The 19,721-nt window shown below is 34.4% G+C and overlaps 1 protein-coding gene across 8 annotated transcripts in view; it reads right to left on the bottom strand.

Annotated features, from left to right (window-relative positions):
- ROBO1 (roundabout guidance receptor 1) overlaps nucleotides 1–19,721 on the bottom strand; it is a 1,115,129-nt gene that overhangs the window by 155,725 nt on the left and 939,683 nt on the right. The window lies entirely within an intron of this gene.

The following is a 19,721-nucleotide window of genomic DNA, read 5'->3' as shown; positions in this document are numbered from 1 at the left end:
TAACCCAAATAGGTTAAGAAAGCCAATTGACTTCCAATTAGATTATCGTTATTCACTGACAAGTGGAACAGAATCCAAAAATAATAAAGAGCTTTGAATTAAAAATAAATAAGTAAATATGAGATGAAAGTGAGTGTATTTCCGAAACAGCTTTAGCTGGAACTTTAATGAAAACTCCTTGACAAACACAAGATTTCCTCAAGATGGTTCACTGGTGAGGGGTTGCTTATTTCATAGATCCCCCCCTAGGTCAGCCTCAGAAACCTAACACTTAGAAGGGAATTATATTAATATACTAAGTAATAGCACTGTATTAAGCATTAACCATCTGAAGGAATTCACAATATCTATCCCTGTAACAACCATTTAAATGTGATACTATATCTGTGTACTTTCAGTTTTGAAAATCTTTCAAGCTCAGGAATTTCATTCTCAGACTCATGAATTTAGGTTGAAGACAGTGTCATCATAATCTCTGCCTGTCACAGAGATAGAAGGCCTCTACTGATAAGTGGCTCATTCTGTCATTATGACAGCTCTAAAAACTGACAGCTCTCTTACGACTGAATACTTACTTTAGTTTAATAGGAAAAGTACAAAAAATAATTTGATGGTTCAGATGATGTTTCTTAAAAAAGTAAAAGACTTAGTACGTGAGGAAAATATAGTTGTAATTTGATTCCAATCTTAACATCTCATCAACAAATCAATGTATATTTATCTATTTTTCCAATGTGTATTTTAGACCAGTGTTTTTAGTGTGTGTGTGTGTGTGTGTGTGTGTGTGTGTGTGTGTGAGTGTGAGTACACATACATATATACAGTTAAGGTGCTACATGGCTAAACAGGAGCACTTCCCTATTAATATTCATATGATAGTTTCAGATCTCCTTTCAAGGTCTGTATATGGAGATCACGGTGGGATATTGTTGTTGTCCACCCCAAGACTTGCAGGGAAGGCAAATCATTATTTCATTTGGAACTGAGTCTAATCTAAAGGCTTAATTATATATGGAAGACAGAACAAACTAATCTTAAAATGTTAATTCATTTGTAAGTCAAACTTTACAGGGGTATTAAAATGATTATTTTAAAAGTAAAATTTTAAACTTTAGAAACATTAAATTTATTATGAAAATAAGTGTGCATTTGACAAAAAGTACTTAAAATTCTGTATATATACACAGTAATCTCAGTTGCTATACTAAGCATTACCTTAAACTAAATTTTTTTTTCACTTAGAAAAAGCCTCTTTATGAAACTGATTTTTTTTTTTTCACTAAGGGAAAGAGTAGGAGAAAAACTGTCTCAAATAGTCCCCATAAAAGAAACCGATAACAAGGTGTATTTTTAGATTATTATAGTAAGTATTAACTTCTACCAGAGTATCACACTAATAAGGTGACCATGGAAATGTTGTATAGTGTAAGATAAATATATGAGCAAGCCAAGGAAATGCAGTCTCATTTTACCATGCACTTTAATAGAGGGCAAAGCTAGTTAAACAGATGGCACTCAGGATTTCTCAATGAATTCAGCATCTGTGTGTACATGTTGCATAAATGCCAATTAAAATGTGTCTCAGTAAATTTACATCCCTTGCTGATAGAAACTAAGCCAATCTTGCTGGCTCAGGATCAAGGTTAAACTTAATCATCTGCTGAACTTGCAGCAAGTTGCTCTCAGATTGTACAGAAATTCCCAGTGAAATAATAAAAACAGAGCTCCTATTGATTTGTATTTATTTATATTCATAATTCACTTCTACAGCCTTGGGCTAGAGCTCAAAGGTAAAAAAGTTACTATCTGTACGACATGGCCAACTACACTTTTAACCACATTTCCAACAAATACTTCTTTGATTAAAATACCTGCTGGAATAAATTTTCCCAACCTCCTCCTTGCAACTTCCTAGTTGAGATAATTGTGTTTTAAGATTATCCTTCAAAATGATCTTGAACAAAGGGAAAAGGCATGTAGCAGTTGGTCTATCATTTATAGAGAAAAGAACAGAGTCTGCTTCAGAGTGACAGGCAGCCATGAAATTATTGGAAACAATTCCTGCTAGAAGAACATAAAAATGACTGCAGCCCTGACATCTTTTTGATACAGTCCTTTTCTTTAGGACCCTCTCACGCTGGCTCATATGAACCTACCTAAATATTTTTTTAGGCTACTTTAGGCTTAGTCTTTTTGAATTTCAAATGTGTAATACCCACATTACTCTTTCTCAAGAGAAAAATTTGCCTCGTTATTAAAATCGGCATCTCATCACAAGGGAATATTACAACAGGCATAAAACACAATGTTCTTTTTACAAATAAGGCAACAAAATGCTCAAGATAAAATGTTAGTTGAAAAAACACATAAAAACAGGTGTGACAGTTTCCAAAACTATATTCCATAAAACACTAGACCAAAGTGAATTTAATTATGTACTTGCTAAAAAAGAAGAAGATATTTATGTTTGGAAAAGTCTATGCATCACAGGCACATGGTGCTATGATGATGTACTTTAGGAATATTTAATAGAAAGCACAATTCTTGTCCTCAGGGTTTTAACATAGCTTAGTGGTTAAAAGTATGTATTAGCATATTAAACATTAGCATATTAAAAATATTGAAGAGTCCTGTAGTAAAGAAATCCATTTAACTTTCTGGCCCTACTATTTTCCAAATACTTTTGACCATACCAGCTTTATTATATTTATAAATTATTGGAGGGACATCATTTACCACTTTGTAAAACAAAATCCTTAATAATACACTTTGTGAAAGACCAATGTAAAATATGTTTCTAATTCTGTAAAAACACATAACTAAAATACATATATATATATATGAGGCAAAAAGAGAAAACAAACCATTATTCGATTCTGAGTAGTAAAATTATAAATGATTTTAATCTTCTCCTTTGTAATTTTCTAAGTGGTGATTTGTTATATAGTGAATCTATATTGTTTGCATAAAAGAGAAAAGCATACAGTGTACTAAATACCACCCTATTTTATCTATTACATAACTATGCATGTGATTATTTCTCATTTCTCTACAAACAGCTAATCACCTGGCATTTAGTCTGTGGAGGGCTTTGTGTTAAAAACAGAATCTCATTTCATCCTCACAAAGGTTGAACAGAGTTTTCATGATTTTAGAAATGGAGAAATGGATATTTTGCTTATGATATAGGGGAACCAGGATTCCATCCCAGGCCAGTCTGATGTCAAAACACATACTTTTAACCACTAAGCTCTGTTAAAACCCTGAGGACAAGAATTATGCTTTCTATTAAATATTCCTAAAGTACATCATCATAGCACCATACAATAACAACCAAATAAAACTAATTCTTAACACACGCTGGTTATTAAGCGCAAGGTGTGTATGTTTTAAATAACTAACATTTATTGCGTATGTTATGCCACGCTAGGGACTGGGCTGAGGATTTGTTACATGTCAATTTCATTAATTCCCATCTGAACCATGAGTTTACTACTATTATTATCCCCATTTTATTGGTGAGAAAACTAAGATACACAAGTACAAAAACTAGGATACAAACCATATCAGTTTAATTCTAAATTCAGTGCTCTTAAATCACTATTATCAGTATGACCCCATAAGAAGGATGCAGTGTTATCCCAATATGCAGTTTTTAAATGGAGTTATTTCTTTAAAAAAAAAAAGCGTTAGTAGACAAATTTAGTTTAATTTTCTTACATCAGCATATAGATGTTTATCTATTTTACTCTTACCTGTTTCTTAAAATGATGAGATTAAACTGTTAACTAAAAGTGATGAAAAATCCATCATCATAAATCTACTTAGATTTTGGTAAATGTTTAAACATCTCTTCAAAGAAAAATGTTTGCAAAATAAGATGGTTTGAAAACAGTAGTTTATAGTATTCATATTCTAATTTTCTAACTTACAGAATTGGACAGGGAAAAAAATTCATGAGGGGTTAGGTTTACATTACACTCACTGTGGTGCACTAGATAATCCCCCAAATTCATGCTCTTACATCAGTTATGTCTTCTACCTTCTACTTACCCTTACTAACCTGTATCTGGCACATAATGGGCACACAAAAATGTTGGATGCTGAATAACTTTATCACACATGATGGGGTTCAGAATACACTACCCCAAAATACAGCACTTTAAATATTTCAAGATGAAGGAATCTAACAATAAGCAGAGGAAGGACTCTCTGACCTCTCCCTTCTCCCCTAAACTAAAGCAGGTCATGAGACATTCATGTGAGAACATCCTTACCTCCGAAAATGGAGGGCCACCGAGAGGGATCGAAACAAACAAGCCTTGCTACTTTTCATCCATTTTACTATCCTTAGCTCATACCCTTTTGTCCTCTCATATTTTTCCATGACTTTCCATTCTTCATTAAACCTGGTATGAAAATGCTCAGGTTTTACTGCTTTTATGGTTCTTCATTTTCTTATGAAGGCTCCCATGTCACGTAAAACTTAAATTAAATACCTGTGTATGCTTTTCTCCTATTAATGTGTGTTTTCTCCATCCAATTTATAGAGACCCAGCTGGAGAACCTAGAAGGCTGGTAGGAAAAATAATTTTCCTCCCTTAAACACATCTTATTAGATTTAGGACTAAATTGCTTTAATACTGGGTCTCATTTCCATTTTGATATCTTCACTAAGTTTCAATGTCTTGTTTATTGCTACATAACAGGGGTCTGGCACTGTTTCTTTCACAGTAAGGAAACATATAGATATTTTAGAGTGAACAAAATAACCCAATTAATCCTTTAAAAATATTCTAGCAGGCATGCTCATTTCTTTGTTCATTTTCTAAATTAAGAATTTTCCCCAAGAAATGATAGCTTGTACATGGCAGGCTGGGCCTAACCTGGGTGCATCAAATGCCACAGTCAAGTTCTTTCCATTTATCCATTCATTATCATGTAGTTCACCTCTGTACCACACGTGATAATGAAAACTGCACAATCAAAAGCAACCGCACAATTTATATATACCACTACCATCTTTAATATTTAAGGGTCATGATGATCCTTTAAGCTAGGTTTAAATTACTCCTTTAAGTGTTTTATTTGTTATTGTAACAAAGGTACTTGTGAAACATTCTCCCTTTTTAAAGATATTTTTATTAAAATATAACACACAATATTACATATTTACAGCTGTACACCATGGTTATTAAAAGTTTATGTAGGTAAAGAAGTGATCACCGTAAGTCCAACAACCATCTGACACCATACCACGCTATCACAATATTATTGACTGTACTCCCTATGCTGTACTTTACATCCCCATGACTTAGTATCTGTTTTGTACCTGGAGATTTGGATCTCTTATTCCTCTTCACCTTTTTAGCCCCCTTTCTCATTTTTCAATTATACTTGACATTCAATATTAATTTATATTAATTTCAGGTATACAGGATACTGGTTTGACATTTATATTATTTTAGAAGTAATCCAGCTGACTAATGTAAGTATCTGCTTTTTTCTTGCAGCTTTTAAGAATCTCTCTTTGACTTTAACCTTTGGCATTTTAATTATGATATGTCTTAGTGTGGGCCTCTTTGGGTTTATCTTGTTTGGGACTCTCTGAGCTTCCTGGACTTGTATATCTATTTCCTTTGCCAGATTAGGGAAGTTTTCTGTCTTTATTTCTTCAAATAGGTTTCCCATTCCTTGCTCTCTCTCTTCTCCTTCTGGTATCCCAGTGATGTGAATGTTGGAATGCTTGATGTTGTCCCAGAGGGCCATTAAGCTATCCTCAATTTTTTTTTTTATTATTCTTTTTACTTTTTGCTGTTCTAATTGAGTGTTTAAGGCTACCTTATCTTCCAAATGGCTGATTCAATCCTCTGTTTCATCTAATCTAATGTTGATTCCCTCTAATGTATTCTTCATTTCTCACTGGTTCGTTTTATGTTTTCTATCTCCATTTTTATGTTTCCTATCTTTTTGTTGAACTTCTCCCTGAGATCACTGAGCATCCTTATAACCAGTGTTTTGAACTCTGCATCTGGTAGATTGCTTGACTCCATTTTTTTTAGTTCTTTTTCTGCAGCTTTGTTCTTTTATTTGGGACATGTTTCTTTATATTCCCATTTTGGCAGCCTTGCTGAATTTTTTTTTTTTTTCTATGTATTAGGTAGGGCTGCAATGTCTCCTGGTTTTGGTAGAGTGGCCTTATGTAGGAGGTGTGTTGTGGGTTCAGTGGTGCAGTCTTCTTGGTCACCTGAGCTCTAGGTGTGTCCCTTGTGTGGGTTGTGTGTGCCCTCCTGTTATAGTTGAGCCTTGGTTGCTGTTTGTACATCAATTAGAGGGATTGACCTTCGGGCTGATTGGTTTGGTCATTGGTCCAGATTACAGAGGAGGAGCTGCTGTGTAGGGGCTCATCCTACAGAGCAGGATTTCCTTCAGCAGGGCTATGGTTCCTGCCCAGTCTGCCCTTTGCATGTGTCATCCTTGGAGGAGGCTGGGTGATGCTCCAGCTTGATCTGAAGCTGGTCGCCAGATGTGCCAGCCCTGGCATCTCCTGGGAGGGGCCCTGCCACAGGCCAAGATTAGCCACAGCATGTGCCCTGCCTGGGGCTACCTAGCACAAGCCACAAAGCAATCTGTATGCAGATGGCTGACAACAACACTGGGCTTGGAGGTGCCTGGAGAAGCCAAGCTGCAAATCGAGGCTGGGTGGGGTTGGGGCGGCTCAGCAAGAGGTTTGGGGAAGGCCAATGCCAAATCCTGTTTGCTTGGGTTTTGTGAACTTTTGAGAGGTTTTAGGAAAGTCCATAGCATGAGCCAAGATAGGCTGTTTGTAACGAAAAGCCACTGGATGGGGTTTGGGTGTGCCCAAAAGATGGGTGGGTTTGAGTCTCAGGGAATCACCAGGTCAGGTGAAGAGTGTTAGCCAGGGCAATGGAGACTCAGTTATGGTGCCCCCTGTCTGCATGCTGGAAGGGTGACAGCTTAACAAAAACAAAAACAACAATGGATTCTGCCAGCACTTCTGTCTGTAAGAAAGCTATCCCTCTAGTCCTTGCCCAGCAGAGAGAAGATTCAATTCCTCCCTGGAGGTCCCTGGTGCCTTTCAAGCTTCTGCTCCAGCACTGGATTCAAAGTGAGTGAGTTTGTCAGCAAGTAAATATATGCACAGGTCCTTTAAGAGGAACGGCTGAGATTCTAGCTACTTCTTTTCTCAGTTAGCCATAATCTCCAGTGGTTTTCACAGCCAGAAGTTATGGGGACTTCTTTCCTGGGCATTGGAACCCTGGGCTGGGGAGCATGGTGTGGGGCTGGGACCTCTCGCTCCTCTGGGGGTGGAAGCTACTCAGCAGAGATATACCTCTCAACTTTTAATGGTCACACGCAGTTGTGGGACCAGCCCGTTCTGTATCTCTGCCCCTCCTACCAGTCTTGAGGTGGCTTCTTCTGTATATCCTTAGTTGTAGGAGTTCAGTCAGACTACACTTCATGAGATTCTCAATGACGATTGTTCTGTAGTTTAGGTGTAATTTTGATGTGGTTGTGAGAAGAGGTAAGCACAGCGTTTACCTACTCTACCATCTTGACCGGAAAAAATCACTTCTATTGTTTAAACATTCTTTAATAGAAAATTAAAGTGTATCATGTGAAAGTATCAAAGGAAGCTCACTTTAACTTCTATATCCTGATAAACATTAGTTTTTATAAAACAAATAGAAAAAGGGATACACAGTTCAAAATTTGTCCCTGGCTCAACAAATTTTAAAAACATCAACAGTTATCAGCAGTAATCCCTGAAGTGACTCTATTCACTACACATAGGTAAAAACACTCAGAAATATCCTTCTATTTACTAAACATGAATGACATGAAAATGTATTATGTATTTAATAAACTTCAGCCAAATACATATGTAGTCACTATCCACTGGTAATCTAAAAATACTCTTGAAGGCAAATTATTAAACAAATTTTATTTACATTTTTAATCAACCAAAGAGTGGATGCTTTCCAATTTTCCTGCATTTAGTATTCTTATGTATCATTCTTATATATTACACCCATTGAAGAAATACATTTTGTGTACATATCCCTTTGTATAGGAGGCCAATTTGTTCCCATCATAAAACAAAGCTGATTAACTGGTAAACCATCCAGTAAAATTCTATCTTTTAGCTAGCTTGACCTAATAGGAGTTTTTTCACTAAACTATCCAAATAAACACAAATCTTGGACAATTATATCCCACTAGCTCATGTGAGTAATTCTGTGTTTCCCCAAAATACGACCTAACTGGAAAATAAGCCCTGGCATTATTTTTCAGGATGACATTCTCTGAGCATAAGCCCTAATGCGTCTTTTGAAGCAAAAATTAATGTAAGACCCAGTCTTATTTTCAGGGAAACACTGTTGCTAGGGTAGAAAATTGCAGCAAGTATGAAGGTGCAGATGTTCATTTTCAGATGACCAAATAAAACGAGGGAAAGCAAACATTATTTTCCACACTGAATTCTATTTATATAATACATTTTGCTTTTTAAAATACTTTTCTATTAAATACACCCCTTCATATTTCATAGAAGTAAAATAATTAAACTAAAACGAGAGGTGAGACTATTAAATCATGCAGTAGAGGGTTGCAGTTATTTTCTTTGAATTAGAACTCCACTCAACATCCAATACTGTAGTCATTACTCTGTACAAAGAGGCAAAGTTACAGAAAAAAGAGCAATGGCACCTGCCTTTAAATATGTGTAAAGATTGTTCAACTTCCTGAGAACAAAATATAAACTATCCCAGATTTGGAGAGTTCAGAACTTTTCTAATAAGCTTGCCGTATTTTCTTTGGTGTTCTTTCATGCTACTTCACTATATTTTAGTATTCTGGCCCCAGTTTTTCTCTGTGGTTTACTGCAGAATTATTGTCTGGGAACCATTTTTGGTCGAGTTTACAGTGTTTTGTTTTTTGGTTTTTTTTCTTTTCTTTTCTTTTTTTCTTTCTCAGCTACCTTTGCTATGCTGTGGCCAGTTTCTGTGGACAGACAGCTCCAACAACTCTCAGGGACTGAGAACTTAGCTTCTTCTTCTACTACTCCTCCTTTTTTTTAAAGAACTTAGTATCTTATTTCACAGGACTGAGGGAGTAACTGCACTCCTGTTAGCTTTCCATTTAGGTGTTATTCTACCCTTGGGAATTTAAAGCACACTTATGGAGTCAGACTCTTATCCTATAGTTACATATTACATTATACTACATTATAGCATGTTATATCTATTTATTTTTGTAATTCTCACTTTTCCCCACACATCTAATTTCATGCATCTTGTTCAATGAATAACTAAATGAATGAACCTCTCATCTCCCCATCAGGAGATTCCTCCATGTGAAGAAATCCTTTAATAGAGTTTCAGTGAGGAATTAAGCCTTGGTGGTTTTTAATATGATTCTATAGACAACAAGTAAACCTTTGGTTATCACTGGCAAAAAAAAATATACTCACCTGCTGACATGGTATTTTCCCTACAAATTTAGTTAAGTTAAATTAGAATGTATAAATCAGGATAGTACAGTGTTTAAGAGAAGAGACTCTGGAGCCAGACTGCCTGGGCACAAAACTTGACTCTGCCACTTACTTAGCATATGTCTTTGGACAAGTGGCTGAACTGTTTTGGCTTGAATTTCCTCATATATAAAAGAAGGATAATAAAATAGGGACTGGCAATAAAAACTATCAAAGAATTGTGAGGATTAAATACATTTCAATGTGTAACGCACTTAGAACAGTGGCCAGTACACTGAGGAGTAGCTTGAGATATTGGCTATTATGACTAATATTAATATAGGTGCATGTTCTGCTTAATAAATAACAATGGATTATCCATTTCTTGGATAATTTCTATTATTAATTCCATTGTGAGTTTGGTTAGACTGATCTGGACCGTAAGAGGTGGACTATTCTTAGGTGGACAGTAAAATTTGTTTCCAGATTATGCAAAGTTGAGTACCAAACTGCTGACATGTGCTAATCCAATTAGAATATAAACTGTGTGGACACTTTGGGCTATTCATTGAAACAGCAACAATCTCTTAATATAAATACGCTACTCTAATTGATTCCATTCATGAGCATTACCTTCTGAGGAGGAGAAGGGAAGTTCCAGGAGAAAGTGAACAGCAATGTCAGTTTGAGGAGGATTTTTAAATGAGGGTCAAAAGACAATGAAACAGAGTAACTGGAAGGCTTATGAGGACATACTTTGTCTGCTCACAATTTTCCCCAGTGCTTATGTACAACAAATGTCATCTGGTACCACATTATTTTTATTACTACTCTTATTATTTAAATGGATACATATAATTTAGCCAACATTATTTCTATTTCTTTGTAGATGAAAGTCCCATAGAATGGTTATAACCAAATAAAAAATGACCCCATGGAATTAACCGCTGTTGGAACATGTTACCTAATCCTCTTTAGTGACTATTTCTTTTTAACAACAATTGAAAACAAAAATCAAAATAAGAACTTTGTTTCCTTTCCATAAAAACATTTATTTTCATGTGTATTATTGACTTATCATTAACAGAGATTGAAAGCCAACGTTGCATGTTAGAGCAGCATAATAAAATGATAGTTTCCAAAATGTAAAATTCCTTACCTGATGAAAAACAAAAATACTAACTGTAAAAAATTATCTGGGCTCAGAACAAGGCATAGTTTAATTTTCCATGGTGTCATTTTAGTCTTTCCTTTTTTCTAAATTTTCCACTCCAGATGCATGTATACCTGTATCTCTCCATTATATAAAAAACATCCCCTCAAACTTTTCCTGAAGTCACTTTCATATCTTACCACTTACTTGACCGCCAAACATTTTTCAGGCTGTGACACACTGCCTTACCTTCTTTGTCCTCAACCTATTGAAACTCTTCTCAATTTAGTTTTTAAAAATCTATTAATTGCCCATATTCGAAAGCCTATTTTCAGGTTCCGTCCTACTTTACTGTTTTATGGGTTTTGTTTTTGTTGATCACATCTTCCTCTTGGCACTCGACTCTTACTGTGTCCACCACACATTTCTACTGCTTCTCTTTCAATGTTTCCAACTGCTCCTTTTTGGTCTTCTTTACTGATTTGGCTCCTTAAGTTGTCATTGTGATCGGTGATTTTTAAGTTCTCTCCTTTTTTTTTTTCCTTTTTTTAAATGCTAAATACTCTGCCTGACTGAACAATAGTATTCAATCATATGATGTTTTCTGCCATCCTTACGTGGGAGGTTCCAGTTTCTATAACTTTAGCTCCCATTTCCTTCATATATAACCACTTGGATGCCTCACACACGGACTTCACCAATAACACTCTCTTAAAAATAAATAACAATAACCACTTTTATTCCTTGTGTATTTCCTATCTTGGTATATGAGTCCACCAAGAAATTCTAGAGTCAACCTGGAATCCTCACTCTGTATCAGTCCCCTATTCAAACAGTCACATTTATTTCAAAACTGTTCTCCCAAACCAGTCATCTTTTCTCCAATCCCAAATTCACATATTAAATCAGATCTTAGCCAATTTGTTTGCCTAAATTAACTCTATGATATAATTCAATCTAAGTGAACTCAAAGCAAAAAATAAAACCTTAAGTGGATATACAAAATATCTAGCAAGGTGAAGCAATGGATGGACTTAGAAAGAGTTTTCTACTTGATTCTAATATAACACACCATTCATCTCCCCTATTTTCTCTGTACTCAGGGTTAAAGTCACTTTTCTAATCCCCTTAAGTGGTTCTTATCCTTGCTGCACACTGGAATCCCCTGGGGAAATAGAAAAATTCAGACGTCTGGGTCCCACACCCAGGGATTCAGTTGTAATTGTTCTAGGATGCAGCCTGGCATTTCCAATATACAGCCAACTTTCAGAACCACCTGTCTAAACCAACAATACCTGCAATGAGTAAGCAACATTCCAGCGTTCCATAAAACAATTCACAGGTATGGGATATTTAAGAATTCTAATGAAATGCATCGTTAATCTTAAACTTTTAAATACAATTTCATATGATATTTTAAAACATATAGAATTAACATTGTTATATGGTAATACACAGTAAATGAATTTACAAGAGCTGTAATGTACTTGCACATGTTTTACTAAAGAGGCATGTAAAAACTAAAAAGTTTAAAAATGTTTGCAGTAAACTCTGTAGCACTCCATCACTCAATTCAACTGTCTGCAAAGGGGTCTCCTTTCACCCAGCCTCCCTTTCGTGCTGGGCCAAGTAATTATTCCACTGTAGATATTCTCTGAAACATCAAATATGATCTGTAACTCCCTTGCTTTAAAATCTTTATTGACTCCAAGTTGCCTTGTTTAACTCCAAGTTGATTGTTTCACTAAGTAACCTATGTTAAAAACAAAGTAGAAATACTTAATCTGGCTCACAAGCACCCTCACAGTGTCTCTGTAAGCTCTATTTCTCACTCCTCAGCCTCACTTTTCTCTCTTCCATCCCCAGATTCGATGCTGCAATATTTTCTCTATTATATAAATATGCCATGTCCCTGTGCACACTTGCTTTCCTCGGTTTACAACAGTGTTTTCCTTCTTTTCCACCTGGTAAACCTCAATGTAATTCGCAAAAGAAATAAAACAGAGCTCTTCTCTCAAATATTCCAGGATTCCTCTAGGCAGTATTAATAATAAACACTGTCTATGAAAGTGTTTATCACATTATACAACAATTACTATCCTACATTTGTTACTTCCTATTAAATGTGAGATCCTCAAAGACTAAAATTAACTTATCCATCTTCACATGGTCCCAATATTTGGAACTGAGTTAAGTATACCACAATGGCTTTATATATGCATACTGAATAAATGCATTCAGTCTTTCAATAAATATGCATTGATTGCCTACTATGTGCCAGACACTGTGAAAAAAAAAATTTCTAAGTAAATAAATGAAGTAAATTCATTTTAAGAATGAATGTTGTTTGTTACCATGAAAATTAAAAGAAAAATAGCCATTCCTATAACAGATAAGCAAAAGCAATTCTGTTTTCTTTCTCTTAACAGGAATTCACTGTTAAGCACAACTCTAAACATCTACTATACAATGATAATTATTTTCATAATAGTAATCCTAATGAAATTCAAGATTCTAAAATGTTACCTTAATCCAAAATTAAATTATGTCTATTATATGCTTAGGTTCTACTGCATTTTATGATATTCTAACGGCAGAACAAAATTCAGGTTTAATGAAGTAACAGTGCTAGAATAAATTCACCACTTTACAGATAGAAAAACAGATCCATATAAGTAAAATGCCTCACCTTAGATCACACAACTAGTTACCAACTGAACCACTGGTATAAATCCAATCTGCTAAGATTTCATTCCTTAGATCACACCAAACTGATTTCTCTCATGGTGAACCAGGATACCTGGTCCCAGACTAAATCATTTAGAATTACAGTTTGCTGTCCAAAAAACAGAAAGTCATTATGAATAAAATATTGCTCCTCATTATTTAAATGTAGTGAAACTTCAGAAATATAAAACATTATTATGACTCTGTGAAATATTAAGTGGCTTTGAACTAACTCAAGGTTTTTAAGCATCAAAAACAAGAGTGATTGCTAGGGACTGGTACCTAATTAATCAAAAAGAAAGACATTTTATTTTATTATTTTTTTAAAATGCAGAAAAGTATTGTTGTTGTTTTTTTTAATTTTCCCTTTTTTCCCCAATTCTAATTGACATTCAATATTATTTTATATTAGTTTCATATGCACAGCACAGTGGTTAGACATTTATATAATTTATGAAGTGAAGCCCCCGATTAGTCTGGTACCCACCTGGCACTATACATAGTTATCACAATATTATTGACTATATCCCCTATGTTGTACTTTACATCTCAGTGACTATTTTGTACCTACCAATTTGTACTTCTTAATTCCTTTACCTTTTGAAAGACATTTTAAATAAAATGTTTATACTTCTTTTAAAATGGTAGCATATGTAAGCATTATTAGTGTATAAGAATTGGAACCAACACATTAACAATCAGTCATATAGAGATTAAGTGTTGTAGTTAGGTTAGCTGAGTTTGAGAGTGGATTCAAGGTCAAACAACCCACTTACTACTCAGTCTCACTTTCCTTATTATAGAAAGAGGATAATCATAGTGATTATAAATTGCTATAACTAAATGAGATTGCCCATATAAAACCCAAATATCATTGCTGACACATTCTAAAACACTTAATAAATGTTAGCCATGTTATTTTTATTACCAAACACCTAAGGAGCCAGTAGAGACAAACGACTAGGAGCTCAGGCCTTAAGTTCAGACAGGCATCTGCTCAATTTCTGGTTCAAAATGTTTAGCTTTATGGTCTAAAAAACCCCCACAATGCAGTCTAATTATATAAGGCATGATTACTATACACCTGTGAATTTATAAATGATAATAACAATGCATAAAATTAATTTGGAAACTTTTAACAATCAACTTAAAAGTGAATCGGAGAAAAAGGTTAAAGTTCTTGTGGTAAAGGGAATATAATAAATGTATATTGTATTTTTACAAAGAATAGTAGCAAAAAAATCGTATAAAACTTATTTTATATAGGTTACAATTGGTCCTGAATATTAAAGTATCTTTATGCCTTACTTCCTTGTAGAATAATTCTGGATGCCATTAACCACTCAAAATTATCAGGATTACTTATCCAATAACTTACAAAGTTTTTCTTGTCCTTGGCTTGATTTTCTCATTTATAATGTGCACATATTCATCTAGATGATTACTAAATTTCCTTCCCATTCTATAATACTTCAGCAATTACTAAGGCAGGATCACCACGTACAGCTGTGTAGGTTATTCACTGCACAAGTTCACTCAGCAAAGACGACAAATGGATCTGAAATGTACTAGGTTGATGCAAAAGTAATTGTGGTTTTTGCAATTATTTTTAACTTTTTAAACTGCAATTACTTTTGCACCAACCTAATAGCTTGAACTCCACTTACTAAGTTGTGTTCAGGGTCCGACTACCTAGAAAAAGGAATGTTTTTGCGTATGTTGAAAAGATATAAAGTCTAAGATTATAATTCTATAATAAAGTGTTTGAGGTACGTTACAAATACATTCTGATAAACTCCCACTTATGAGTATATTTCTCATTCTTTTGAACTGTTCAAAACAATTAACAAAGCTTTTGTTTTTTTCTGTAATTTCTCTATTTACTCCCTTTTAATTTGAAAAACAATGCAGTGAAGACTAAACCACTGGTAAAACAGACATCCTCTGTCACCGAAGCTCCTCAAGTTAATACACTCCCTTACGGATTGGCTGTCCTTTATCCTTTAACTACCTCACAACTTTCAAAACACTGACAAGTGGATGGTTTATTTGATAACTTTTTATTTTCTTTTTTTTCTATTAAAGTTTATTGGGGTGACAATTGTTAGGAAAGTTACATAGGTTTCAAGTGTACAATTCTGTAATATATCATCTCTATATATATCACATTGTGTGCTCACCACCCAGAGTCAGTTCTCCTTCCATCACCATGTATTGGATCCCGTTTACCCTCACCTACCAGCCCGCTCATCGCTTACCCTCTGGTAACCACTAAACTGTTGTCTGTGTCTATCAGTTTTTAGATAACATTTTCTTAATCATTTTAGCATTCTCCTTATTCCTTCTACTCCTCATACAGACCTGTCCTGTGTACTTGCTAATTAGACTAATCTCCCTACAAATTCTGCCTTTGATTCAATTTCTCCTCACTTGGAGATAACTAAGGAAATCATTTCTCCTTTATTAGTACCTTCCGTTTTACAATCCGGCTTGAGAAAAACCTGATTCTGATTATTCCAATAATTTCTTATCCCTAGTAACTTCCACATCTGTCCACCTCACGGTTTCATTGAAGCAGAGTAATGTAACAGTGTGTACTTATCCTCTGTGTACCTGCATTCATTTAGCTTGTTTTTCAAATCCTAATGAGTATATAAATGCCCTTTTCAAATCACAGATATTATTCATCTTCCTTCTTAGCTCACCAGTTCACTAGTCCAAAGAGGGCTGTTGGTTTTCAACAAGTAAATCAAAATCAGAGTCAGTATTTTTTTTTAAGTGCCAATAAAAACAGCCAGTTCTCATTATAAAAACTTTCATTCCAACAAGAGTACATAAATTAAATAAATGTGAGCTACATTTATTTTTTTGGGAAAAAAACCACACAAAAAAACATAAAATCAGCAGAGAGAAATAGATAAGAGCACAAGAACTATAGCCAGACTTCCAGATATAAAATCGGGTCCATGACTTACTACTTACTGCTTTTCTCTATTTTTTTGCTCTTATCCTTAAGGATAACTGCTTATCCTTTTCCTCTTTTCAAAAGTAAGATTAATAACAGTTTCTGTCCCGTGAGTCTGATGTGCATCTTTCTTACAAAAGTGACGTTATTTTTATGGCCACTTATTTTATGCAACAAAGTTTAATATAAGCAATAAATATTAGAAAATACTTTATGAAAAAGAAAGTGTTTTATAAAACAAGTTTCAGTGACTTTCAAGAATTATTTCCTGATACTATTTTAAAAATTATTTTATATTATCATTTAATTTAATCCTCATGACACCCCTATAACGCTGGTATGATCATTTACAAATGAGAGATTCAAGTCTTAGAGAAGTTAAGCAACTAACCCAAAGTCACAAAGTGAACAAACAGGATTTGAACTTAGATTTGTGTAATTCCAGGGCTGGAGCTCCTAAACTATTGGCTCTCAAACTTGAGCTTATGGTCAGCATCACCTAGATGGCTTGATAAAAATGCAGATGGCTGGGATCCAAGGCTCGGGGTTTTTCATTCAGTCACTCTAGTGATTCTAGGTGAAACTAAGAATTTGATTCCTAACATGCTCCCAGGTGACACAGATTCTGCTAGACAAGTAACCACATTTTGAGAATCACTGGCCTAAATTTTTAAACATGCTGGTCTGATTGTTTAATTAAGTAACCTATAAAAAACTAATTTGTAATCCTGTAAGCACAGATCAGTCATTCAAGTGTGTTGTAATATGACTATTTGTATGTAACGTTATAATCTTTATGTGACTTAACACTTAAAATTTAGCTATATTAACTGAAATTAAAGTATCAAGTATTTCAACGACTCCTTGGACTAGAACGTGGATAAAGCAATATTTAACATAGTCGAATCCAAGTACCAATTATTTAGATGAAGTATTATTACAGAATTTTTTTTTTAATAATCCCATGTGATTTTTGGAAGATGTTACTGATTTATTAAAGGGGATGTATCCATCCAAGGTACATAATAACCATAACTACTCTCACTTTGATGAGGTTTATTTTTGTCTGTTGATTCAGTGTTGTGAGTAAAAATGTGATTTAACACATTCTTATGTGTGATTTTCATCTACTAATATTCTCGCATTCTGATTTCAGAACAAATTAGAAAAGTAAACTTCAAACAGTCACTTTTGGGACCTGGAGCATCCAACGCTGCCAAATAAAATCTTTAGATCTATGAGAGACAAATTCAGCCCCCCACTTTGAGTGCAATTATATTGCTTAGCTTTTAAGAAGCATTTACCCCATTAATTTCTTCTGAAAACAGTCCTATCACAGTCCTATCACAATTTGAGATAATTCCAAATTATCTAATTGTTTACCATATTTTGGTTATGCTTCAGTTTTAAAAAAAAGTCCTTAGTACATTTAGTTCTACAATTATAAAACGTTAGGACTTCTTATTCAAATTAGCAAAACTGACATTGCTAAAACTAAACCCTAAATTTATAAGACATTAAAAAATAATTGAAGAATTAGAACAAATCTCTAAGGTACTCTATAATTTCATCAATCAATAAATATATTACAATGAGTATTAGACAAGAGTTCCCAGTATAAAATATTAACAATGTCACAACTAGTTTTAATATTAAAAGGAATACCTCTACCACTTACAGAAAAATAATTAGGAATAGACTCATTTCACGAATATAATACGGGCTGGCCCAAATTCTAAGATACGAAAGATCAGTATTGTCATCCAAAATAATAAACCTATTTAGCAAGTCTAAATAAAGTGCTGAAATTTATTTCTAATGAGTGTTGACTGATCCTTGGCAAATTCAACATGTCATCACTGGTTGTGTGTGCCAGGGGGCTAGAATGAATAGGAGCAAGATTAACACTTTTAATGATGAGAATAAAGACAGAAATTAAAGCTAAGATACTGATAATAGCATTCTCATTTTAAAAGCATTACTTTGGACTTCAACTTTTGGCTCAAATTTGCAAATGAAGTTAGGGTTCAACTATGAACTAATCTTTCAGTGAATAAGAATGAGTACTTCTCCATCATCTCTCGGCACCTTAGCATGAAGAAGCAATGGACTCACTCTCTGGAATGACTTGTGACTGACATTTTGAGCGGCACAGATCATATTTCACATAGACATAAAAAAACAACATCTTTAACTTAGAAATGATAGGTGCCGTTGTGTGGTATCAAAAATTCCCCACCTTCTGCTTTTACTGTATCCTTTGGGAAATTACAAAGGGTCTACCCTTTATTTTCAATCTCTTCCATACTCTTCATCCCCTTTTATCTTAGAAAAACAAACAAACAAAAACATCTGGTTAACCTGAGACAAGACTGGCAGGCTTTCACTCACTCGGTTTTCCAGTGCTAGGAAGGAGTACTAACATTCGCTTTCAAACTCACTGAGACCTTTAGTTAATTGATGTACACTCTCGACAACAAAAAACACCCCCCTATTTATATAGTACAAGCCATTCATACATACAACTAGCTATCCTTCATCATCACTTTAGCTACCACCTCTGATGTATCAGGACGTGGACACTTCAATCCACAAATACTCCCCACAGGCTCCCAAATTCTACCAACATCTTGTTAAACATAACATCTATATAGATGACTCATGCAAAATCCTCGTGTTTTTTCTCTTTTTTAATACTTTTAAGATTTTAAAAATATAGCTAACATACATTATATTAGTTTCAGCTGTAGACAATAGTTATTCAACATTTATATACCTAAAGAAGTGATCACTATAAGTCCAGCAACCATCTGACACCGTACCACACTATCACAATATTATTGACTACAGTCTCCACGCTGTACATTACATCCCCAGGACTGATTTGTTTTATACCTGGAAATTTGAATGTCTTACTGTCCATTACTTTACCCACCTTTTTAAACTTTTCAATTACAGTTGATATTCAATATTATTTTGCATTAATTTCACGTGTACAGATGTTGGTTAGACATTTATATAATTTACAAAGTGATCCCCCCACTACTCTTGTACCCACCTAACACTATATACAGTTACTACCTTATTATTAACTAGATTCCCTATGCTTTATTTTATATCTGCATGGCTATTTTCTAACTACCAATTTGTACTTCTTAATCCCTTCAACTTTTTCACTCTGCCCCCAACCCCTCTCCCATCTATCACCCCAAAAAATCTAGATGGGTATCTGATACCATACATAGTATTATAATATAATCAACAATATCCCTTATGCTGTACCCTACATCCCCATGACTACTGTGTAACAACCAATTTATACTTCCTAATCCCTTCCCATTTTTGACCTACCACAACCCCTCTCCTATCTGGCAACCAACAAA

Source organism: Rhinolophus sinicus, chromosome 17 (assembly GCF_057876585.1).
Source record: "Rhinolophus sinicus isolate RSI-liver-muscle chromosome 17, RSI-T2T, whole genome shotgun sequence".
Classification (NCBI taxonomy): Eukaryota; Metazoa; Chordata; class Mammalia; order Chiroptera; family Rhinolophidae; genus Rhinolophus; species Rhinolophus sinicus.
Note: the sequence above shows the minus strand (reverse complement) of the source record. Positions and strands in the feature narration are given on the sequence as shown.